The sequence below is a fragment of the Petaurus breviceps genome, unplaced genomic scaffold, assembly GCF_028583685.1.
Source record: "Petaurus breviceps papuanus isolate PSGF00001 unplaced genomic scaffold, PetGlider_PUasm1.0 214, whole genome shotgun sequence".
Lineage (NCBI taxonomy): Eukaryota > Metazoa > Chordata > Mammalia > Diprotodontia > Petauridae > Petaurus > Petaurus breviceps.
In genome coordinates, this window is record NW_027185863.1 from 14,982,947 (window position 1) to 15,009,831 (window position 26,885).

The 26,885-nt window shown below is 37.7% G+C and overlaps 1 protein-coding gene across 1 annotated transcript in view; it reads left to right on the plus strand.

Moving 5' to 3' along the window:
- RAB20 (RAB20, member RAS oncogene family) overlaps positions 1 to 26,885 on the plus strand; it is a 59,216-nt gene that overhangs the window by 1,395 nt on the left and 30,936 nt on the right. The gene's annotated exons all lie outside the window — the stretch shown is intronic.

A 26,885-nucleotide genomic window follows, 5' to 3' on the forward strand; every position in this document is an offset into this window, starting at 1 on the left:
TGCCCAACGTTACACAGGTAGCAAAATCTGGTTCGAATTAGGGTATTATTCTAACTCCAAATCTCTTCTCATTGCACCAGCCTTCCTCTTAGTTCTCTCCTCACTGTCTCCTAGCTAATTGGAGTTATCCCATCCTTGTATTCTCAACCATACTTTCCTAACAGTTCCCTTTCCTTCCGCCTCTCTGCACCTCAGGGGAGGTGAAAGATCACTATGCTAAAGGATTCCTTTTGTCAAGTGACTCTTTTAAAGTAGTACTTCCATTTGAGTCTGCCTAGGGATTCTCCTCTTTGGCCCTAGATGGAGGCTGGCCTGGAAATATAGCCCTTGAACTTAAATTGTAATGATATTCTCCGCAAGCCATATAATAGTGCTAAGTATAACCTTATTTTTTTTTTTTTACTTTGACCATTGATAAGGTAAGATAAAAGACTATTTGAGATTTTCCTTTTCCATAGAGTAGAGGAGACAGAGACAGAAACAGAGAGAGAGAGAAAGAGAGAGAGAGAGAGAGAGAGAGAGAGAGAGAGAGAGAGAGAGAGAAGAGAGTGAGAGAAGAGAATGGGAGTGGGAGGGAGGTTTTTCCTTGTTTGGTGGGATTTATGACTTTTTTAGATGTAACTATTAAGAGTCTAAACCCAGGTCTCAATTTGCTAAGTCTACGGAGTGGAACTGATAATTGCCCATTCCCCCTGAAAAGAATGAAACCAGTAAATGAAGAAATAATGTACCACTTTTTTTTTTTTTGTGGCTGAAGCTTCAAGATGCAGCTTTTCTGACGCTAACGTTTTAAAGAGTGACAAATGCACATGATCCTGCCCAAGGTTTTTAATTGCCAACTGTGTGAGCCTAGTTCTGCTGAGTAAACATGATTTTAATTGACTCTGTTTTTTAAATTGGTTAAACCAAATGAATTTGAATTAATGAAGTTCAGGATCACACTGTATTTGCATTGCTTTCTTTCCCATAAGGTTCTGATTAAAATGGGGAGACAGTTTTCATAACCATCCTTTGAAACTAAACTCACCCATGTAAAAACTCTCCTGAAGTTTCAAGGTATGACATTACTTTAGTTTTATACACTAACTCATTGAGTCTGTGAATGCTACCTCTTTATTCTTTTCTTCAATATTCAATCTTAACTCTAGAGGTGAAGTCATATATAATCAACAAGTATTTTTGGAAAGGCTGGTGTATACAATCGTTAAGTAAATGCTTTATGATTGAACTTCAGTTGTCTTATTTCTGGGAATGGTGTAAAATTCCAATCCAAAGTAAGGCACATTAGATAGAACACTGGTCTTGGAGTCAGGAAGACTCATCTTCCAGAGTTCAAATCTGACCTCAGATACTAACTGTGTGACTCCAGGAAAGTCACTTAATCCTGTTTGCCTCAGTTTCCTCATCTGTAAAATGAGCTGGAGAAGGAAATGACAAACTACTCCAGTATCTTTACAAAGAAAACCCCAAATGTTGTCATGAAGATTCAGGACTGAAACAATTGAACAACACACTACATGGAAACCTTGAGATATAAAGAGAAAATATGAAAATAATCCCTGCCTTCAAGGAGCTTACTTTCTACTTGGGGCAGTGGTGGAAAAAAGTTTCTTTAGTGAAGTCCCTTCTGTGGTCTGGTGTTAGGGAATAGGCCCCCTCTCAAAGGCTAATATCAAACTTCAGCACAGTCGGGGAAGTTATGTGTTATGTTTCTGGAGCTATTACTGAAGCTCTTATATATCTGAGTCCAAATAATAACGCTCTTGAGAGAGTGTGTGGAGTAACATTTGTATTTATTTCAGTACTACTTTTTGCATTTTTTTCATCAGAACCAAGGACATCTATAGTAGGCATATTAATCACTAGAGAATTTTGAAATACTGCTGATGTGATGATGCCCTAGATATTTTTGCCGATTTTCCTGCTGCAGCACACTCAGATTTCCTGGATGCTTCATTTCTTCTTTGTTGTTTGGAGAATGCCAAAGTGTTCGTATTTAGTGGTATTGGGAGGAGCACTGAAGGAAAGCCTAGGCAGTGTCAGTAAAGTCAGTAAAACCTTCCTCTCTTTCCACATCACTGATTTCCCAAATTTAGAAACACTTTTGTTTCTTGGAAGTGACCCTGATTTCTTGAAGGTCATACCAGCAGAGCACAAGCTCTGGGCAGGTTTTATTAAATTGAAAAAAACTTCAGGTACTGGCTCAGTGATGTCTCTGCCTGAAAACTGGCATATTTAAGTTAGAAGGGTCAATAAAGGGTCAATGAATTAATGAATGAAATTCATTTAATAAGCACATAGTCTATGTTAAGCACGGGGGATAGAAATACAAAAGGAAAACAATTTCTTCCCTCAAAGAGCTTACATTCTAATGATAGAAACTATAGATATGGGGCAGTGATAACCTGAAAGGGATATTGTAGTTTAGAAAGTTAGGAGGATGGCAGGTGGGGTTCTAAGGGAGTATATTCTCATATCTTTTCCAGAAACACCTGAAGGTCATAGGATCATAGCTCTGGAGCTCGAAGGGAACTCAGGTCATCAAGTCCAATACCTTCATTTTACAAAACTGAGGCACAGAGAAATCAGGTGATTTATCTAGGGCCACATAGGTAGTGTCTGAGGCAGGATTTGAACTCAAATCTTCCTGTCTCCCAAGTTAGGTATCCTCTATAACAGTGGTTTATAAACTTTTTGTTTCAAAGAGTCCTTGAAACAAGGACCTCTATGCTCTTCAATATTATTGAGAGCCCTTCCCAGATGGTTTTTTAATATGGGCTATATTGATTGACAGCTACCATTGAAAAACTTTTAGTATTATTTTAGTATTGTTGTGAAAATAAACTTTGACCTCACATACCCCCAGAAAGGGAACACTCTATAAGAACTGCTGCTCTTCTATTCTGGTGTTGGGTGAAAGATGCCAAATATATCTCACTCCAAGAACAGCTTTCTATTCATTATTTCTTGAAGCCAGATGGATATCAGAGGTTATTCTGTTAACAAACCCAGGAGAGTTTTTTGAATTCCCCCCTACTGGGTGCAGTTGGCCTGGAATTACAATTTATTATTGGTCTTCATGACCCTAAACAAAAATTTCAAACAGAACTTTATCCCATATGAATCAGTCACTATAAAGGGGAGACCAAGAATCTAGAAACATTACAGCTTGCCAACACTCAATCTCCTTAACAAACCGAAAGATATGACAAGCAAGGACAACATGGGATTAGACTATAAATTCATTTGTCAAATATTACAGAGGAGAGCAATAGCAACCTCACCCCATAAATGAAAAAGCCTTGGTTTTGAAGCTCAAAATCCCTAAGTCACTCTGACAGTAATATCAGAGGAAATAATTCAAAGGCCCTTCCCCACCTCTGGGGGAGTTTTTAGTAGCAACAAGTCAACAATTCCCAGGAGTCTTTTTTCCCCCCACTAGTATGAATCATCCCCAGTCCCCAGGTCCAGACCCCTTGATCCCTTCCCCCAATGGGGATTCCAGATAAGAATCTTATAAATATCAAATCTTAACTGGTGAACCCCATTCCTTTCAGTGCCCCACCAGGTTGCCTAACCCCTCTCAGGATCCCATTGGCCTGCCTTGTGTCCTTTATTCCTGACCACCCTCAATTATTATCTCCCCTCAATAAAGCTGGCTTGCTCTACTTAAGTCTGTCTTATTATGAGCTGCATGATTCCTTGTTCTGGACCTTGGTCTTTTGAACCTTCCTAAGTCTGCATTAAGACAAAGATTATGAGCAGTATTGCTCTATAAAACACTGAGAAGCAATGGAGAGAAAAACAATTTTACAGAAAGCTTGTCAGGAGACTCAGCTAAAAAAATTTATTCCAAGAGCATTTAAGGATGGGCTTGAAAAGGAAAAACAAATAGATGAAAAATTGAAAAAGAATCTTTATATAACAGACTGTTTATTATCAAGGAAAAATGGAGCCAACACATTTGGACTAGAATATATTATAGTGCCTGATGGGCTGTATGAAGAAGTGGAAATAGCACCGAAGAAAACAAAATGAGAAAAACAGCTGGACTAGATCAAGTCTATGCTGAAGGTAGCACAGTTTTGAGGGCACTGAGATCTTGATTCCCTAGTTAAATAAAAGTATGGAGGATGCTAGAGTTATGGGAAAAAATCCCAGTTGCTGCCAAATAGAGGCAACTGAGAGACTACTAGTAACTTCTAAACTTTAAGATTATTTTCTTCTTTATACAAAATCTTTTTGAGAATAATCTACGTGCACTTGGAGGGCATGCATGATGAGATTATCAGAATGGAATAGTTAAGTTTGCAGATGATATATTTTTTAAAAATTGGATTCCTTTCTTTTCAATGCACAAAAAATGTATTTTCTCTCTGTCCTACTTCCCCTCTTCTCAACTGTAACAAAAAGACAAGAAAACCTTTGTAACATATATGAAGTCACACAAAACTCATTTCCTCGTTGTAAATATATCTCAGTTTGCACCTGAATCCATTACCTTTTCATCAGGAGGTGGGTAGCATGGTTTCTTATCATTTGCTCTGAAATTGTAGCTGGCAAATGCATTGATCAGAGTTCCTAAGTGTTGCAAAGGTGTTTGCCTTTACAATGAAGTTGTATAAATTGTTCTACTGGTTCTCATGGGTGATATTCCATATTAGACCATACCTTTACCATTACACAATTGACTAAAAGATATAGAGGGAGCAATCCCACTGTGGTTTCTTTTTACTTTTATAATCTGGATCTAATCTTATATGCATATAATTATAATTTACATAAATTTAGAAATTACATGTGTATACACATATACATATAATTTGCAATAGCAAAATGCCACCTAAAGGGATCTCCTTCAACAAGATGTTTCCTAGGCACATATCAGAATGCTGCAAGATATCATGAAAGATGGAACAACAGAAATTATTTTCTTCAACAATATTCTGTTTAGTAATATCAATCAAGGAAAAATACAATGAGAAACATGTTTTAACAAAGGTGTTAAGCACAAGCATAGAGGAGGTCTGGCAGAGAGTTTAAATTCAAGAGGATTGATTTCTTAGATGGTGAGGTCCTTGAGGTGTTCCTGTTTCAGAGTGACATTTTGGTGGTTGCCTCAAGACCAAGAACATTGCAGATCCTCTTAAAAGAGCTTCATAATTACTCAAAAGAGTTCTGTCTAACCACCACACAGGAAAGGCCAAGTGAGTAAAAAGGAACTTGTTGTTAAGGTGATGATATGCCGTTGGTTAGACAATCTTTAGAACTCATCTGTCAGTACAAGTCAACAATGGACTGTTTCCTAAACTGAAAAGAAGTAAACTAGATTGCCTTTGGAAAATTATTCTGTTCTTTTAATGGCTGATTTTTTTTTCCTGAAACAAAAGCCCATTTAAAAAATATCATTAGTGCCACCTCTCTCCCTCTCCCTCCCCTTCTCCCTCTCTTCCTGTCCCCTCTCCTATCTATATCTAGAATATGGGCATCCAATATTAGTGCCAGACTTAGTGAGGATACCTGGTCACATTAATCCACTGCGACCCAGAATTCCCCAGCTCAAGCAATCTGCCCGCCTCAACTTCCCCAGAAATAGAGATTACAGACATTACTACCTTGCCCTAGCTTCTGATATCTTTTCATTTCCCAATAACCCCCTTCCCCTCCCAGAGAACAATCTTTAATAACACCAGAGAACAATCTCTAATAACAAAGAAAAAAAGAGGGGAAAAACTAACAAACATACTGAAAAAAGTCTGACATTAAATTAGCAAAACTAACAAACATACTGAAAAAAGTCTGACATTAAATTCAGTGTTCTAAATCCATAGCCCTTCTACAAAGAAGGAAGAAGGAGGTTCCTGCTATTTATAGTTTTGCTGCATTTGGTTTCTGTTGTCTAGAGGTGTTTTTGTTTTTTTATAATTTACATTGTGGTTGCCATTGTGTATATTATTTTCTTAGTTCTGCTTTCTTCATTCTCCTTTGTATCAATTCATAAAAATCCTCCCATGCCTTTCTATATTCATAATAATAATCTTTTTACAGTACAATAACAGAACATGTTATATTAATGTGCCACAACTTGTTTGGCAATTCCCTAGTTTATAGGCATTAATTTTGTTCTTTTGCTATTACAAAAATATTTATAAACACTTTGATGTATAGGGATTGTTCCTCTTTGTCATTGATTTCCTTGGGATATATACCTAGAAATGGAATCTCTGGGCTAACGGGTAAAGACATTTTAATCATTTTTGCAGCATAATTCTAAATGACTTACAGAATGATTGTAACAATTTGCAGGGCCACCAGCAGTGTATGAGTGTGCCTATCTTTCTACAACCCCTTCAACATTGACTATTCTCCTCTTTCATCACCTTTGCCAATTTTGGGGGGGTATTGTTTTGATTTGCATTTCTCTTATTATAAGTGATCTGGAGCATTATTTACATGGATGCTAATAATTTGCAATTCTTTTGAGAATAATAACTAACACTCATATAGTGCTTAATGTGTGCCAGACACTTTATAAGTATGATCTCATTTGATCCTCACAAAAACCCTGGGAGGGAGGTGCTATTGTTATTCCCATTTTACAGACCGGGAAACTGAGGCAAACAAGAGGTAAGTGACTTGCTCAGGGTCACATAGCTAGTAAGTGTCTTGAGACCAGAACTGAACTTGGATGTTCCTGACTTCAGACTCAGTTCTCTGTCTCTTGTGCCACAAGCTACCCAAGTTCTTTGAAAAGTACTTTTTTAATAGCCTTTGAGCATTTATCTATCAGAAAATAGCTATTTTTTTTACCTTAGATATTTCTGTTATTTCCATATCTTGGGTAGAAAATCTTTATCTGAGAAATCAGATACAACTTTTTCTCAATAACTTCCTTTCTTATCCTAGATGCATTGATTTTCTTTTTTGTGCAAAAGCTTTTCATTTTTTATAATCAAAATGATCTCTCTCTCTCTCTCTCTCCCCCTTTTTTCTCTTTCTTAATGGTCTCTATACCTTGTTTCATTAAGAATGCATCTCTTATACATAGTCATGAAAGCTATATGATCTTTATCATCAAGTTTTTTTTAAATGGCATGGTCTTTAATATTCAGGTTGCATATCCATTTTGAGTTTATTCTACTATGTATTGTAAGATGATTGTCTAAACTTAATTTCATCCAGATTGCTTTCCAGTATTCCCAGCAGTTCTTTTAAATAGTGAGTTCTTTTTTTAGGTAATTTATGTTCCTAGATTTATAAAAAAAAGTTTGATTTGAATTCAATTATTTCTGAATCTTCCTTGTCTAATATGTTTCATTGATCTACTTTAAAATTAAGTACCAAATAGTTCTGATGAGAAATGAGCTTTATAGTATAGTTTGGGGTCTAGATGTGCTGCTGTTTCAAAGGCATATCTTTTTAACACCAGTGTTCTTATGGTGATGTTGTATGGCTGTGAGTTGTCATAAACCAGAGGTCCAAGAGTTGAAGTTGAGGCCCACTCAAAGGCAATGGAAAGCGGGGTGGATGGTTAGTGTGGACACAGGCTGCATCACATTACAAAGGAGTAATTACATAAGAGAAATGGTGTACATGATATTAGAGAAAACTGTATGGCTCTGGGGGAAAAAAGATGGTCCCTTCAAGTAGTGTGAGGGACAACCAATAGATAGTTCACGAGACTAAAGACATCCTAGCAATACAAAGAGAATTGAGGAAGTCTCCTAGCCTGTTGGGTATTTCCCTTGTGGAGAACTTAAGGAAGGACTTGGATATTAAATGTTCTTATCTTCCTTATCATCTCTAGACTGGATTATTGCAATAGCTTACTTCTCCATTGCCCTGCCTCCATTCTATCCCCTCCTATTCCAAATCATTCCATGACTTTCTTTTGCTCCATAATCTGCAGTAGCTCACTATTGCCTGCAGGTTTATTTGGAATGCATTTCCTACTTAGCTCTGGTGCCAGCGCTGGGAGGGTTCCCTGCTCCCCAACAAATGTATTTTTGTTTCTTAAATTTTCTTAGATCAGTTTTTTTTTTTCTGGATCTTCTTTGCTGTTATCATACTCCAATTTTTATTATGTTTAACTGTCTACTTACACTCCTTAATATAGAGATTCTCAATCAGGGCTCCATGATCCCATGATTTTAAAAATACAATTTGATCATTGTACTTTAATGTGATTATTTTCCTTTGTATTCCTATGAACATTAATATTTTAATTTAAAACCATTACCAGGCTGTCAAGGGGTCCTTGACTCAAAAAAAAAATTAAGAACCCCTTTTTTATTTAGCAGGTAGTTAACTTTTTCAGGCCTGAGGCTTTGAGGTTTTTACATTTACCCCCACCCTCTAGCCTAGCACTGTGCTTTGTGGATGGGGGTGAGGGGGCCTTAAAAATTGTTTGTTGAATTGAATTCTCTACTCTAGGGTTGACCCAGGGAAATAAAGAGCTTTCTGGGCTTAAGGCTTGAGGTTATATTACTTTTTATCAGCCAGGGAGGTCTTCCCCAAACCCAAACCAAAAAAGAGTATGTTTGTACTAAGCTTTGGCCTATTCTTGAAACTTTACATCTGGATTGCCCCAGACTTGGATTTCAGCCAGAATTTGGACTGCTTTAGTTTCTCTTTTTATGGGATTTTCTATTTGCATTCTATAAGAGGATCCTATATTTAACAAGCTATGGCTTTAGGCTAAGAAATCCTTCCTTGCCTCCTGTGACCTGCGGTGAACTACCAAAACTGATGTGGGAAAGGAAAAATGTGATTGCTGGCAGCCTCAAAAGTCTTAGTTTCCACTGCTGCCTGTAGATGTACAGATATTCTTGGGGCCCATGGACTGGGTGCTGTCCTGGAAGAGATATCATTTGTGGGTTATTTTGTAAAGGGGAGGTCTAGGAGAGAGACATCAAGAAGATGAATCACCTAAGAAATAGGTACTTTGGAAAAATCGTCAGGTGTGCTTTGGAGTCTTCACACAACTTCCTCCCACAACCAAACGTGACAAAAATGGCGACAGAATTCTTCAGAGCAGACTGAGGGAGTGAAACAGATGCTTCTGCCCTAAATGAGATTTGAATTTGTCTTTGAAATTTTCATAATGTTGGGGTGGTCTTGAGGGAGTGGATGGGTTGGATAGATTGTTTTCATTATTTCATTAATTCCACAAATATTTTTTAGGCTCTCCTGGAGAAGCTATTTTGGGGAGGAAGGGGGTTGGACCTGTGATTTCTTTCTTTAAAAAAAAATTTATTTAGCATTTTATTTTTCTCCAATTAAATATGAAAACAATTTTTAACATTTGTTTTTCTTCGAGTTCCAAATTCTCTCCCTTTTATCCCCACCTCTCTCATTGAGAAGCAAGCATTTCGATGTAGGTTATACATGTGTAGTCATGCAAAACATTTCCATATTAGTCATGTTGTGAAAGAAAATATACACAAAAAACCTCAGGAAAAAAATAAAGTTTTAAAAAAAGGATGCTTCAATCTATATTCAGACATCATCAGTTTTTGTCTGGGGATGGATAGCATTTTTTGTCATAAGTCCTTCAGAGTTGTCTTGGATCATTGTATTGCTGAGAATAGTTAAGTCATTCACATGTGATCTTACAAATTGCTGTTACTTTGTACATAGTACATTTCACTTTACATCAGCTCATGTAAGTCTTTCCAGGTTTTTCTGAGAGAATCCTGCTCATCATTTCTTATAGCACAATAGTATTTCATCACAATCACATAGCACAATTTGTCCAGCCATTCCCCAATTGATGGGCATCCTTCCAGTTTCCAACTCCTTGCCACCAGAAAAGAGCTGCTATAAATATTTCTATACATAATGGACCTGTGGTTTCATTTGTGTGGCAACTCCTGGTGGGGAAACTCCCCCGACCAAAGCAGATCCACTCTCTAAGTAAATCCATGACTGGGTTATCCAGCCAGGCTGTGTTTGAGGAAGGACTTGAACCTGGATATTCCTGACTCCAAGGCCAACTTTCAATCCACTGTATCTTGCTGCTTCTCAATGTCAACAGAAAAATAAGTAAGACTTGATCTTTTCCCTGTAAGAAGTTAGATTCTTAGGGAAAGCTAAGACACATATGGAAACTTCTATAACAATAATATTAATAATAATGCTTAATGTTTGCAAAATTCCTTACAAATTTTACCTCACTTTATCTTTGCAATAACCCTTGGAAGTACATACTATAATTATCCCTATTTTCCATATGAGGAAACTGAGGTAGACAGAGGTCAAGTGACTTACCTAAGGTTACAATCTAGCCATGTAGGTAGTACAGTGGATAGAGGGCCTGGCCTGGAGTCAGAAAGATCTGATTTTTTTCAGTTGGGGTTGTGATTTGCCTAAAGTCACAGGGCTAGTAATTGTGTCGTGTCTGAGGCCGGATTTGAACTCAGGTCCTCCTAACTCCAGGGTCAGTGTACTGTGCCACCCAGCCACCCAAGAAAGATCTGATTTCAAATCCATCCTAAGATCCTTCCTAGCTGTGTGACCCTGGGCAGGTCACTTACTCTATCTGCCTCAGTTTCCTCATCAGTAGAATGGGAATAAGAACAGCACCTACCTCGAAGGGTTGTTGTAAAGATTGAATGAGATAATAATTATAAAGTGCTTGGCACAGTGCCTGGCACATAGCAAGTGTTATATAAATATGATGATGATGTGTCATAGGTCAGATTTTAATTTAGGCCTTTCTTACTCCAGGTACTGGGCTCTGTCCACTTTATAACCCAACTAACTCCCATTTATGGCATTAAATATTGAATTATTAAATATTGAATCATTAAGTTCTACAAACTTAGACAAATTGGATTTTTCTAAAATCAGTATGTGTATGTGCAAATGGAGAAAGTGATAAAATCATTGAAATGGAAGAGTCTTCAGATATCATCTGGTCTTCAGGGGTTCAGTTGTGTCCGATTCTCCATGACCCCATGGATCATATTGTTGTCCTTGTCATATGTTGTCCTTGGGGTTTTCTTGCAAAGATACTGGAGTGTTTTGCCATTTCCTTCCCCAATGGTTTAAGTCAAACAGACTTTAAGTGACTTGCCCAGAGTCACACAGGTGATGAGTGTCTGAGGCTGAATTTGAACTCAGGTTTTCCTGGCTCCAGGACTAACACTCTGTTCACTCAGTCACTTACCTGCCTCATCTAGTCTGCTGTTATTGCTATTGTTGAGTCATTTCAGTTGTGTTCCATTCTCTGTGATCCCATTTGGAGTTTTCTTGATAAAGATACTGGAGACATTTGCCATTTCCTTCTCTAGCTCATTTTACAGATGAGGAAACTGAGGCAAACCGAAGTTAAGTGACTTGCTCAGGTTCATACAGCCAGCAAGTGTTTTGAGGCTGGATTTGAACTCAGGAAGATGAGTCTTCCTGACTCCAGGCCTAGTGCTCTATATCTTACATTCCTCATCTAGTCTACACCACCCAATTTTTTCTTGATTAGGAAAATCAGGTCCTTAGAGGTGAAGTGACTTGCTCACCACACATCTAGTAAAAAGCAGAAACTTAAATCCAGGCCTGTAGAGTTCAAGGCCATTGCCACTGTCCTTCCTTCTAGACGATATCCCTCCTCTAAACAAGAAAGTTAGACATCTCCCAAATATTGGTGAAAATTAACACCTTTGACTTTGGAAAACCTGACTGTGATTCTTTGGAAGTCAGTGGAAGCCAACACATAGCCAGTGCAGAATGTGGAGCTGAGATGTAATATGCTGGGGCTTAGCAGGGAGGCCCTTTACCCAGTGAAACTGCTATGACGGCTTTTAAGAGTTTGGGAAATAGGGGTGGCTAGGTGGTGCAGTGAGTAGAGTGCCGGCCCTGGAACCAGGAGGACCTGAGTTTGGATCCGGCCTCAGACACTGAACACACACACACACACACACACACACACACACAAAAACAAACTAGCCGTGTGACCTTGGGCAAGTCACATTCCCCTCCAAAAAGAAAAAAAAAAAGATTGGGAAATACCAGCCCACGGACTTAGAACTGCAAGCCCATCTTAGTCCAACCCCTTCATTTTATAGTGTAGCAGCAAGCACCCCAGTGTTCCTAGGGTGGCTGCCAGCACAGGTTCTTGGATCTGCTTTGATAAAGGAAAGCAACTCAAAATGGGTTAACAAGCTTACTTTAATCAGTCAAACATGTATCGTTTACCTAGTTCAGGGGAAAGAGGTCAGCACCCCGAACTTCAGAATATACAGACAGAATTATCAAGACAGAAACAGGTCAAGTAGACAGATTTCAAACTATCCAAGCATTACATCCCTACCCAATCAACATCTGGGTTTCAAAGCTGGGGAGCTCTGGACAACAGCTTCTCAGAATCCAGATCAAATCACAGAACACTTCTCAAAGTGAGCCCCAAAACAAAGCTACACATCAGGGCTTATATAGCCTTCTCCTGGCTCAGAGAATGTAACAACCTTTTGGACCCACTGGCCAATCAAAAAGTATCTACTGAAAAACAACCCTCCCACCCCAGGCTCCAGGTGCACTTCAGCATAGGGGCAGGGAAGATCTTTAAATTTGCATTTCCATTACATATAGATGGAGAAACTGAGGCCCAACTCTTACCCAAAGTTTTCTAGGTAATAAGCATTAGAGGCTGGCTATATATAACCATTGACTCCATTGTCCTCATTCCATTGCACCACAAGGTCTGAAAGGGCACTAGATTGAGGAGGTAGCTGATGTGGTAATTTATGGAGCAGCCAGAGAATTAGGACAACCTGGGTTCAAGTCTTGCTTCTGACACATACCTGACCTCTTAGTGTTCCCTGAATGACAGAATAGATCTTGTTCTCCATCGTCACTGGGAATTTCTGATACCAATTTAATCACAGTCAGTTAAAAAAAATTTTTTTAATGAGCACTGGACCACCATTAATTATGACTTGGGTTAAGTCTCTTAATCTCTCTGGGCTTCAACTTTCTCAAAAAATGATGGAGTTGACCTAGATCACCTCTATTCATTTTTCTGTAGAAAATGATTTTCTATAGAAAAGGATTGAATTGAAGTCTCATGTTCTTCCCGTTTTTCTTTGTTGCATTCTGAACCAAATTGTCTTTGATTATTTTTACCTATGTCTTGGGTAAGTGGGAAAAATTTTCCATACTGACTCTCCCCTTCTACTCTTCCTCCCATTATTCAGTTTTTCCATAATTATAAAAACCTTTGAATTAGCTTTGATTTAGGGAGTTCAGGATGAAGGTCTTAGGGGGTTTCAGTGTTAGAAGTTAAACGTTTTTGAAGATTGTAGGTAAAAGCATTTTATTGATGGTGATTCCTTACAGTATTACTCCTTGGACAAAGATATCTGGGACTCTGAATGGACACCCCAATGCTCTATGGCTTTTTAGGTCATTGTTAATTAATTGTTAATTTCTCTAATGATGATGACCATTAACCCTCTTACTTCAGTATTGCTGGAATATGAATCTATAGCCAAACATTGCTGTTGTTAGATAGAAAAGCCTGAAGTCAACACCAGTAGCTCAGGAGGTCTGACTAATTTCATAGAATAATGGGTCACATTATTGTGAACAGCTCCATATACAAAGAAATCTCATGCCTTGATTGACCTGTCTCTTCTGGTCATCTTAGGTGTTCCATAGCTAGGAAGAATTGTTAAAACTCAGCATACTGTTGATTCATGTGAAATAACTAATTAAGGTCAAGTATGTTGATTATTACCTTATACCTGGATTATACTTAATGCATTCTAGAAGACAATTTCATACTTCATTAGACTTTTTAAAAAGTTCCCCCTAGAAATATTGGCATTATGATGCATGTCGATTGACTTTCTAGTTTGAACTTGCTCCTACTGTGTCATCAAATGAGCAGTAGAAGAGCAATGGGCAAAGTCATTGGGTATGAAAAGGGATGATTCTGTGCTTTTTCATTCCTACTAGTATTTAGAACAAACTTTCAGTGTCACATTGAAAAGTATTACTTTCATTCCCATTGCCACCAGTTCAGTCATCTCCTTTTGATCAGACTGTTGAAATACTTTTCCTGTGGGATCTTTCTAACTCCATGTTCCTTTAACCTACCTAATATATCTTCTGTTTACTTTGATTTGTGATTTCATTGGAATGGGTATTTTTCTTCCTCTAATGTATTTTAGTCTGTGAGTAGACATACATAGACAAAAAATGAAAAATCATCATTTGGTGATAAACCCCTGTGAACCCCTTAGTAAAGGTAGTTCCTAGGCTGGTACTTAAAAGTTTTGCAGAGTTTGTCCTCCACTGACATAGCCTTTGCCAACCCAGGCTCACCTACTTATATGAAGCAATGTGTCACAAGAATATTTTAATGGAAGAAGTCATCTTGTACATCACAGCCAAATCAATTTTTTGAAGGCACTGATTTGTCACTCCCTTACTAAAAACTTGCTGTGTCTCCCTCTTGTTTATTGAATAAGGTCTAGCTTTCTTAGATTAAAATTCTAAGTTTTTCCAACTCTTTTCAACCTTTCTATCCACTAGTCTTCCAGGGACTTCATATTCAAGCCCAATGGACTCGTATCTTTTTCCAGAATTTTCCTGTTTTTACCTATGCATTCCCCTCACTTGAAATACCATCTCTGCTTGTCTCAGTCCTGTACTAGCCTTCAAAGATGAGCTTCAATGCCATTAACTTAGCGGCATTCATCCCAGCAAAAAGAATTTCTTTGTTCAGCTCTTTCACTTTGTATCTCTCTTATGACACATCATAATACTGCCTTCTATTATAATAGTGAGAGTAACAAAATATGTCATATCACCTATTAGAGTGAGATTCAAACTCAGCAAGCAGTTGCTAAGGTTCGACTGAGATGTCTACTGACATTTTATAGCGCTTTAAAGAAGTCTGCAAAGTGTTATTTACCTACATTATCTCATTTGAGCCAAAATGACCTTGTGAGGTAGGTTATTACAGATTTCATTGTCTCCTTTTTATAGATCTGGAGACTGAGGCTGCCAGAGTTTGTGACTTGCCCATAGTCACCCAAATAACAAATATTAGAGGCAAGATTTGAACCAAGGTCTTTCAGAATTCAAGTCCTATGACACTATATACTCATATATATGTACACACACATATATACACATACATATACATACATATGAGTTCATAAAATCTCATGAGGTAAGGGGTGCAAATATCATTACCCTCATTTTATAGATGTGGAAACCAAGACTTTGAAAGACTGGCTTGTTTATATTACACAGAGATAATAAGGATTCAAACTCAACTCTCCAAATCCAAATCTAGTGTTCTCTACTTTGGTCACATGTACTATATGGGATATTGGAGACGATAGAAAAAATGAAATGCTCTGTGCTCTTTCGTGGAACTTGTAGAAGGCAGAGATGGGTTTCATTTTCCCATAATTCTTAGCATACAGTAGTGCTTTGTCTTCCTTTTGGCTCTCAGATATTCATTGAATGAAATTGCTTATTGCATTAGGAAAAATGGAGCATACAAGTGAGCAGAATTAGTTGTCTTACTGTCTCAGATAATGTGTCGAATTCCATATTCATGGTGCACATTGAAATTAATGCTGAAAATACTATTGCAGTGAATCTTGTAAAACTGCTCATATATTAGCATGTGCTGATGTATTTATGGTAAACAAACCTGAGGCTGTAGTCTATATTACACGGTTGCTTTATAAAACCAGCACTTTAGTGGCTCTGATTTGTTTTAGTATCAATGTCATTAAAATGTATTATGGAGCATGTATAAGCAATGTGAATACATGACTATTTATCACATAGTGATAGTTATTTTTTTTAATGTGAATCGCAAAGGACTTCTTCATATTTAGAGAAAATTGATTTGTCCTTTTTGCTTATTCTATAGATTATGCTTTAAAACATTTTTGTTGTTGCTCTAGCACCTACATTTCCCCTTGTATTTCCTCCTTGTCCTCTCCTAGGGAACCATACCTTACAATAAGGAATAAAAAAGAGAAAGCAAAAAAGTTTCAGTAAATCTAATAAACATATCAAACTGTTCTGGCATTTTTTGTATTTTTCCACATTCATGGACCCCCACTCCTGAAAAGGGACCAGGGAGGCATCTTTTTATATCTTCTGTAAGGGCCCAGTTGGCCATTATAATTTTGCAACATTTAGTTTCTTTTATACAACATATTTTTGTTGAACTCTATTGTTTGTACGTAACCTAGATTTTCCTTTCTATATCACTTCCTCCTTGTCTCAGAGAGTAATCTCTTATAACAAAGAATTTTTTTTTAAAAAAGAGAAAAAAAGAGGAAATAGAGAAAAACCATTCAGCAAAACTGATCAACATACTGAAAAAGCCTGACATTACACACGGTGTTCATACCTGTGCACTCCCAGTTCTACAAAGGAGCCAGGTTGACGTATCATCTCCTATCTCTTTTTTGGGGACCAAGCTGGTGATTATAATTTTGCAACATTTAGTTTCTATTGCTTTGTTGCTATTGTTGCCGTTTTTAATTTGCCTCACCATAGTCATTGTGTATATTGTTTTCATGTCTCTGCTTATTTCACCCTTCCCTTCTGTGATTCTCTGTATTCATCATGTTCATTATTGCTTACAGTACAGTAATATTCCATTACATTCTTATACCATAATTTATTTAGTCATTCCTAACCAATAGTCATCTACTATTCTATTCTAGTACTTTGTTACCACGAAAAGGACTGCTATAAATATTTTGGTGTATATGGAGCCTTTCTTTCTGTCATTGACATCTTTATGTGATGTGCCTAGCAGTAGAACCTCTGGTCCAGAGGATATGTACTTTAGTCATTTTCTTTGTATAATTCCAAATTGCTTTCCAGAATGATTGTGTCAATTCACAGATTTTTTTTTATAAGTTTTTTTTTTTTAAAGCAATCAGGATTAAGTAACTTGCTCAAGGTTACACGACCAGTTATTTCTGGGTGTGGTGCTGAGTATCTGAGCCCCGATTTGATCCAGGTCATCCCGACACTGGAGCAACCCGCTGAGCCACCTGGCCGCCCTAAGCAATTGGGGTTAAGTAACTTGCTCAAGGTTACAGGGCCAGGTGTTTCTGGGTGGGTGCTAAGTGTCTGAGCCCGGGATTCGATCTCCAGGTCTTCTCAACACTGGAGCCGGTGTGCTTACTCACTGTGCTACCTGGCCGCCCCAATTCACAGCTTTACTAACAATGCATTAATGCGCCTGTCTTTTCACAACCTCTCTCCAAGACTGACTCCTCTCTTCTTTTTTTCCCCATAGTCAATTTGCCAGTTTATTTAAGGTGGAATCTTAGATTTGCTTTGATTTGCCTTCTTCTAGTGATTTAGAGCATTCTTTCATATGGTTATTAATCACTTACACTTTTTTTGGAGCCCTTTTTTTCCCCTATATTTCTTTTAGCTGTCTATATGTCTTGTATACTAGATCCTTATTGAAGATATTTCATACAAAGATTTTTTTCATGTTCATTGATTGCCTTTTATCATAGATGAATTAATTTTATTTGAGTAAATGCTTTCATTTCATGTGGATTGTATTTGTAACATTATAAATAATATAAACCATTTAAAATTATCAATTAAAAAAAGGGATTTTTTAAATTCATTTTTTAAAAAGCTATTGCCTTTGTCATGTTAATATAAGAAATGTTTTTCAACCCAAACAATATTTTCTGAAAAGTTTTTCTTTTTTGTCTGGTTTCATCATGCATTTGATATGCCTGTATTTTAATGGTCCTGATTTGGAGAGCACAATATTTAGGCAGCTAATTCAAGAATAACCTTGAAAATGGTTCCTTGCTTATTCACCCAGGATAAATAGAAAATGATGTTCATTCAACTAATTCAGTTTTAAAAGATCTCAAAAGGCTAGAATAATGGGAAACTAAAGTAAGGTGAAATTTAATAGGGACAAATTTAAAGTGCTACCATCAGGCTCAGAAAATCAGCTATCCAAGTACAGAAATGAGAAAGGCCTGGACAGACCATATTTTAAAATATCTATTTTTGGGGAGCAGGGATTAAAAGCTCAATGTGAGTTAGCAATGTGACATGGTGCTAATTAACAACAACAATGATAATAGACACATGACTTTAAAGTTTGTAAATCATTTTAGCCTCACAACTCTGTGAGGTAGACGCTGTAGGTAAGATTCCCATTTTATATGTTGCTGGCATAGTAAGGTAGAGTGCTAGACCTGGAATTAGGAAGTCCTGAGTTCAAATGTGACCTCAGACACTTACTAGCTGTGTGATACTGGGCAAATCACTTAACCTCTGGTTGTCTCGGTTTCTCATCTGTAAAATGGGGATAAGAAAAGCACTTAGTGTAAAGCACAGCTAGCTATTAAGGAAACAGGCTGAGAAAAGGTTAAGTGATTTTCTTATATTTCTACACCTAATAATTTATCAGAGGTAGGATTTGAATCTGTCTTCCCTTGCTTGTTGAGTCATATGTGTCAGACTCTTCACAGCCCCATTTGAGATTTTCTTGGCAAAGATGCTAGCGTGGTTTGCTATTTCCTTCTCCAGAGAAACTGAGGCAAACAGGGTTAAGTGACATGCCCAGCTAGAAAAGTATCTGAGACTGGATTTGAACTCACAAAGATGAGTCTTCCAGATTCTAAGCCTAGTACTCTATCCACTCTATCACCTAGATACCTATCTTCCTGTCTTTAAACCTAATACTCTATCCTCTCAGTGCAAAGCTGTAAAAACAAACAAAACTCAACAGTAATATCCCAGGCTTCATTAAGGGAGACATGATGTTGAGAAGGAAGGCAATAATGACTTTACTCTACTCTATTTACCTTATCATGTAATAGTTGAAATATTATACTCTGTTCTAGATAACATTTTATTTTTAAAATTTTTATTATTATTAATTAATTAATTTAATTTTGCTTTTTTGGAGGGGGGAAGGTAGGGCAATTGGGGGTTAAGTGACTTGCCCAAGGTCACACAGCTGGTTTTGTGCTAAGTGTCTGAGGCCAGATTTGAACTCAGGTCCTCCCGACTCCAGGGTGGGTGCTCTATTCACTGCACCACCTAGCAGCCCCTAGATACCATATTTTAAAGAAAACAAACATTCTGGAGCAGGAACAGAAGAGAAGATCAGGATGATGATAAGATTGTAGGAACCTGGGGGTGTTTTTAGCCTAGAGAAGAAAGGACTTAAACATGGTTAGCCATCTGTAAGGACATGAAGGACAATCTTGGAAGAGTGAGTCTAGAACTAGAGGGAAGAACAGGATCCAATGGGCGATGTTTACAGGAACATATTTTGGATTAGGATTTCAAGGGACCTTAGATTTCATCTGATAACAACCTTGTTATTTTAGAGATAATGAAACTAAGACCCAGAGAGGTTAATTTAATTGCCCAAGACAATAAGTGGCAGAATTGGCATTCAAACCCAAAGTCAACCAGCCTCCCACTATCCTGTGCTGCTTGATGTAAATAAAATTTTTCTGACAACTAGAGTTGTAAAAAAGTACAGTAGGTTACCTTGAGAAGTAATGGGTTCTCCCTTGCTGCAATTCTTATTATTTGGAGGGGGGAAAGCAAGGCAAGGTCACACAGCTAGTCAGTATGTCAAGTGTCTGAGGCCAGATTTGAACTCAGGTCCTCCTGACTCCAGGGCCGGTGCTGTATTCATTTCACCACCTAGCTGCCCCTTCTGCAATTCTTTATGAAGAGACTGGATGGTAGTCATTTTGGGGTACATTGTAGAAGGGATTCTTGGTCAGGTACAGATTAGGTTAGACTAAATGGTCTATGAGTTTTCTAAATTAGATTATATCAAGTATTTAAGTATATTGTTCACAGTACTATTATAGGCAAGGGGAAAGGTTCCTCTTGTACCTTATAGCGTGTGGGATTTTATACACACACATATGTGTCTATATATGTGTATATATGTGCGTGTATATATATATACATATATATATATGACTACAATAAAAGATAGAATGTGATTATTATATCAGAGAAGTCTTAAAAATAAAGTACTATTTGAGGACCCAGGAGGGAAAGATTATTTCTGAGTAAAGTATTGAATTCACTTGACAACTATGATAATCCTGGGTTTGATGGGGAGTGGGTGGAGGAGACATTACATACTGCTGATCTAGAACTGATTTCAAAGTATGAGCTTCTCCTCGACTGTTTGATAAATCCTGACTGCCGTCATTTCAAAACTGACTTTCTCCTCATGAGTTGTGGAAAAATTGTAGGGTGAAACAAACAGAATTCAGAGAACAATACACATAATAATCATATTGACAATAATGTAAATGAATATATTGTTCAAAGGATATTAACCCTGAGAGATGGGGGGAAAACATTGAAGGTTCTGAGGAAGGGATAATAGCAGAGAAAATAATAGCTAACATTTATTTATTTATTTTGCCTTTTGGAGGGCAATTGGGGGTAAGTAACTTGCCCAAAGTTACACAGCTAGTTTTTTTGTGTGGGTGTAAAGTGTTTGAGGCCTGAACTGAACTCGGGTTCTCCTGACTCCAGGGCCGGCGCTTTACTCACTGTGCCACCTAGCCACCCTATAGCTAACATTTATATAACACTTACTGTGTGCCAGGTACTGGGTTAAGCACGTTACATTTATTCTTTTTAATTTTTTCCTTTCTTTTTCTTTTTCTTTTATACTCAAAGCTTGTAGGATAAATAGTTGCGAGCTGCCCATCTTTTCTTTGCTTCCTTGTAAGTTTTCCTTTGTTCTCTGCTGTGTACTTGCAACTTTGTTCTTTTTACCTCCTTCCTCTCCTCCCTACCCCCCAGAAGGCTACAATTAAGTATGGATATATTTAGATATAGATATATACATACACATATGCATATATACTTACATACATACATAGACATATACTTTCCCTAACAGATTCTACTCCTGATCTTTGTTTTTATGTTTGTGAGCATCCATTATTTCCAATCCCTCCTGACTCCTCTCCTTTGCTTCTTCCTGCTACCTTGCCTTCCTGTTACTTAGCCTCCCCCTCCCCAAGGATCCCTCCACTATCTCCCCATTCCCATAAATCTAAATACCCTTCCATCATCCCCTGTAACCTTTTTCATTCAGGATTATGCTGAACTTTGCTGGGTATGATATTTTCGACAAGAACCCAAGTTCTTTTGCTGTTTGATCCGTAGTGTTCTAAGACCTGAAGTCTTTTTGTTTCTCTGCAGCTAGGTCTTGTGTGATTCTAATTGTGGCACAACATATTTTAAATTGTTTTCTTTTTGTTGTTGCTCTTAATATTTTATCCTTGAGCTGGTGGTTTCAGAATTTGACTATAATATTCCTATGAGTTTTCCTCTACCATCTGAAGTGGTGATCAATGCATTTTTTTTCTATTTCTATTCCCTTTCCCCCTTCCTCGTTCTAATGCTTCAGGACAATTTTCTTTATTTCTTGTATTATCATATCAAGATTCTCTTTTTGATCATAGCTTTCAGGTAGTCCAATTATTCTCATGTTTTCTCTTTATCTGTTCTCTACATCAGTTTTTTTATTAGATGTTTCATTTTCTCATCTATTTTTTCATTGTTCATATTTTGCTTAACAATTTCTTGATCTCTTATAGCTTTGCTGGCTTTGCCTTGCCCAATTCTTATTGTCAAGGTATCCTTTTCTTCCTTAAGAGTCTGGATCTCCTTTCTTAATTAGTTGACTCTTTGTTCATAGTTTTCTTGTTTTTCTTGGATCGTTCTTATTAGTATTTTTCTCAAGCTCTCTCATTTGATTTTTAAAGTGTTTTTAAGTTCTTCCACCAATTCTTTTTGGGCAGGTGATCATTTGATGTTACTCTTTGGGGGTAGAAGAGGGTTTCTTTACTTTCTTTACTGAAGATGAACTCTGGTCTTCTCTATTCCCATAACAGCTTTCTATAGTTGGATTCTTTCTCCCTTGCCTGTGCATTTATTTTGTAGTAATAGCTTAATTTTTGTAATCATTTCTGGTCCTGAGGTATGGGGGATGGTGCCTCTTGCTCCAGATCTTCAGTTCTCCCCTCTAGCCAGGAATCAAAGCCAAACCTCCAACTTCCTGTAAGTGCCCACAGCCAGGGGCATCTTGCCCCACTGCTTCTGCACTCACTGGTGTGTACTGATTCTCTCTCAACCCCGCTGCTACCCACAGCACAGCTAGTTCAGACCCCAACTCTCCTCACTGTCCCTGGGGTTAAAGTTCCTGTGGCTGGGGTCAAGGCAGCCTCCCTTGTATAAGTGGCTTGCCTCTTGTTGTTAACAGGGACTCTAACCTGGAGGTGTTTACTCTTAACAGGCACCAAGCCTCATCCTAAGATTTTTCTTCTGATCTTCTCTGATTGTCCTGGGAAGACCCCAGATGTGTCCCTATTATTTATTTATACCTGCACTTTGTTAGCCCTGAAATGCTATTTTATATCTTTTGTGGGGGCAAATCTTGAGAGCTTGGAATTTTCTGACCTACTCTGTCATCTTCCCAGAATCTTCTCTTGCAAGTTACAATTATTATCTCATTCATTATCTCAATTATTATCTCATTTGATTAACCCTGGGAGGTAAGTGTTCTTCTTATCCTCAATTTACAGATTTAGTCAGAGGTTAAGTGACTTGCCCAAGGTCACAGAGTAAGTGTCTGAGGCTAGATTTGAAATCAAGTCTTCCTGATTGTGAAATCAACAAGCATTTATTAAACACATCCTAGGGGGATATGGAAAAAAAAAGACAATGTCTCCCTATTCCCAAAGAGCTCACAGTCTAGTAGAGGAAACAACTTTTGAACAATTATGAACAAACAAGATATATTCAGGATAAATTATATTTTAGAACTTCATTATCTAATAGACCCCCTTATCTTATGAAGAAACCCAGAGATTCAAAGAGGTGATGTCTAAGAGCAAATACAAATTTCTCTCTTTTGGCCTTCAAAATGCTCCTTTAACCTAGGCCTCTCCTACCATTCAGTCTTCTTACACCTTATTCCCCATCATGTACTCTTCAGTCCAATGATGCTGGCCTGCTGTCTGTTCCATAAACAAGACACCTCCTTCCTCAGTTCCCAGTATTTTTTCTGACTGTCCCCTGCTCTGACCTCCTTGGTCAGTCACAGTCAAATCCCACCTTCTACAGGAAGCCTTCCCTAATCCTTCTTAATTCCTCATTATTTCAAGTTTGGACTATTGCAGTAGTCTTCTGTTTGATCTGCTGGCCTTTCTTCTCAGTCCAATCCATCTTCCTCTCACCTGCTAAATGTGATCTAAAACTGATCTGACCATATCACACTCCCCATCCCCATTCCATAAACTCCTCTAGTTCACTATTTACCTCCAGGATCAAATGTAAAATCTTCTGTATGGCATTTAAGAACCTTCTTCATCTTTCCTTTTTCCAGTCATCTCTTTTCCAGTCCTGACTGACTTGCTATTCCTTACAAGTGTAAGTCCATCTCCTGACTCCAGACCCTTTCACTGTCAGGTGCTCTCCTTCCTCCCTTCCTCCTCTTGGCTTGCCTGGCTTCCTTCTGCAGAAGCCTTTCCCCTACCCCATTCCACCCCATGCCTTCTTTGACACTTCTATTGGCGCTGCATATATCTTGTATGTACACGGTTATTCCTTATATTAGAATGTAAGCTCCCTAATTTAGGGCAGGGGTGGGGTTTTTATTTTTTTCTTTTCTTTGTATTTCCAGTCCTTAGAATAGTACCTGACATGTTGTTGCTGTTTGCCCTTCATTCTTGAAGAGAACCATGTCATCAAGAAGATGACTTGCAAATGAATTAGATTTAATGAGAGAGGGCTGTGAAAGGTCATCAGTCGAGGCAGCTAGGTGACACAGAGAATAGAGCACCAGCCCTGGAGTCAGGAGGACCTGAGTTCAATTCTGACCTCAGACACTTAACACTTACTAGCCATGTGACCTTGGGCAAGTCAATTAACCCCAATTGTCCTGCCTCCCTCAAAAAAGAAAAAAAAGGTCATCAGCCTCACTTTCTCCTCCAGAACCCTCTGGGTCCAGTGGCAAGATATAGATCAAGATGACCCCACCTCCCCCCATCTAGTATTTTAATCAAATGTTTACTGACTGACTGACTTCATTGGAGGCATCTATGGTACCTTTGCTCCAAAGAACTTATTAGAAGTAATCTGGTTTCAGAGTCATTAAGCACCTGTTTTGATGGGTGCGCTCAGGATTTGTATGGAGAGAAGGCAGAGATAAATGGGAACCATAGCATTCTTGTCAGATAAGCTCAGTACTCATACGCCATTTGGGAGATCTGGGTTAGAAGCCCATTGTGATTTAATGTTTGCAAACCTCAACCATGGTCCATACTTCAAAATCTTCATTTTTATTTCGCTACAAAACATTACACAAGTGGTCCCTATAGGAGTTAGGCAGAGAGAGAAATTCATGGATCACAGTGGTTAGAGTGAATTCCAATCTTGTTAAGTGGAGAAAGTCACTTGAATTACCACAGTCTATCTTTAAAAGTGCCAGGACCAGTGGAACATATTCAACCAAAATCCATTTCATGTTGATAGAACATTGATTCTTTGTTGAAGGAAGAAAATATATACATTGGTTTCCTTAGCTGAGAAACAGAAGATCTTTCCTTCCTAGATGGGCCTATTTGTTTTTCCCTGTAGGTAGTGATTGAGTTGCTGATGGAATTTGGGAGCTTGGGGGAGGATGGGAGTAATCTCCCTTTATATAGACCTTTTAAACTCTCCCCATCCCCCTCCCTCCCTCATTATTCATTCTCTCTCTTCCACTTACTGTTTAAAAAAAAAAACCACAACAATTTTGTTTGTCCTTCAGCAATGTGACTGGACATTTTTCTTAAAAAAAGTGGTTGTCATACCAGATCCTTTGGAATGTAAGACACGGTAATTGCCTTTCACCAGTCTGCTAGAAACTCGAAATAGGTACTTTAGCTTTTCCCATGTTTCCTTGGCCATAGGAAGTGCAAAGTTTATTACAGTTTCTTTATGACCAGCGATCTTCTGCTGTTTGGCTTTTATAGCTTAGATATCTAGTCAAAGCTGTTCTGTCATTCTTTGGGAGAAAGTAAGTAACTTAGTAATGAGAGTAAGATTTAGTACTTCTTCCTTCAATGGCCTTCACTTCATGGAAGCTTTATAAAAGATTAAAGTGAAAGAAAGGCTTCTGTGGAGATGATTTTTTTCCTAATGAAAATAACATTAATTTTTCATCACTGGAATGAAATCTAGATAATTTACTTACTAAAGTATTGTGTGCTGTAAAAAAAAAATCTTCTAGTGGCTTGAAAGACCAAGTGTAAATCTTTAACTACAATTCTTAGGAAAAGGGAGTAATTTAGGCCTTTTGGGGTTTCTGACTCATGAAATAATATTAATCATAAACAGCAGAATGCCTATTTAAGGAACACCTTTTCTCTCTTAAAAAAAGGAATTCTATGTACTTTTATTGTTGAAGTGTTAACTTCACTTTGTGACCACAAGAAAGTGACCACAAGAAAATGTTTTAAAAATAGATTTATATTGATATCTTTTGTTTCTTATATCAACTAGATTTTTTTTACTGTATCTATTCCCCTTAGCTCTTTTACTCAGTCATCACTTGTAACAAAGAATTTTTTTTAAGTCAACAAAATCAGTCAATACATAAAAAACCTCAACAACTCAACACCCTGATTTTACATTCCTCTCTGCCTTCCTTCTCTTGCAAAAGAATGATTGAAGCTGTCTTCTGTCTCTTATTTGGACCAAGCTTGTTCATTGTAATTTCCCAACATTTATTTTTTAGTGTTTTGTGGTAGTTGTTTTTTCCATTTGCACTGTGTTCATTCTTTTCCTGGCTCTGCTTGCTTTATTTTATATAAATTGATTTAAGTCTTTCCATGCTTTTCTTGATTCATCTTGTTTATTATTTCCTATAACATAATAATGTGTTCTATGACCTCCATAGTAACTTAGCCACACTTATCCAAAGAGGTGGGCAGCTATGTGCATAGAGTGGATAGAGTACTGGGCTTGGAATAAGAAAAACAAAGAAAAACATCTCCTTAGACACTTCCTATCTGTGTGAACCTGGGCAAGTCACTTAACCCTGCTTGCCTCCGTTTCCTCATCTGTAAAATGAATTGGAGAAGGAAATGGCAAACCACTCCAGTATCTCTGCCAAGAAAACTCCAAATGAGATCACCAAGAGTCAAAAACAACTGAACAAGAACATAATAGATATGTGTATAATAAATTTGATACAGTTTCAAAGCTGTCCTGTTCATCTGTCTCCTTATAAATGTCCTTATGTTCTCTTTTGTACATTTTTGAAAACATGTTACAATGATCATCTTTTCTTTCTTTTGGCATCTCCATCACTATTTCTCTACCTCTACCCCAATGTTCCCTACCACTGTGGGGAAAATACTCTGTTGTAACAATAATTACAGACAAGCAAAATAAATCCACACTTCGGTCATGTCTGAAAATATGAATCTCAGTTTGTAATGTAATGCCAAGCAAAGGCAACTTCCCAGGTTCAGAATACCAGCATAGATGCTCTCTATTTTATTCAGTAACAAACCCAGAACAGAGAAGATCAAAACATGACATCATTCAAAATACAGCATTTACTAAGCAATTAAATAATCTCCAAGTACTACCCCACCCCAGGACCTTCCAATCATTCAATCAATTACAAAGTCTCTGTTCTAAATACTTCTCCACCCCTAGGCTATACCTTAATTAAGTCCACCACAAAGCCCCTCTTCTCAAATGGAGATTAGTTTCCAAACATAAGGTCAAAAGTTCCCCACCCCTGGATCACAATTGAATCTACCCCAGAGTTACATCAAGTTTAAACACAGCACTTAATACCCAAA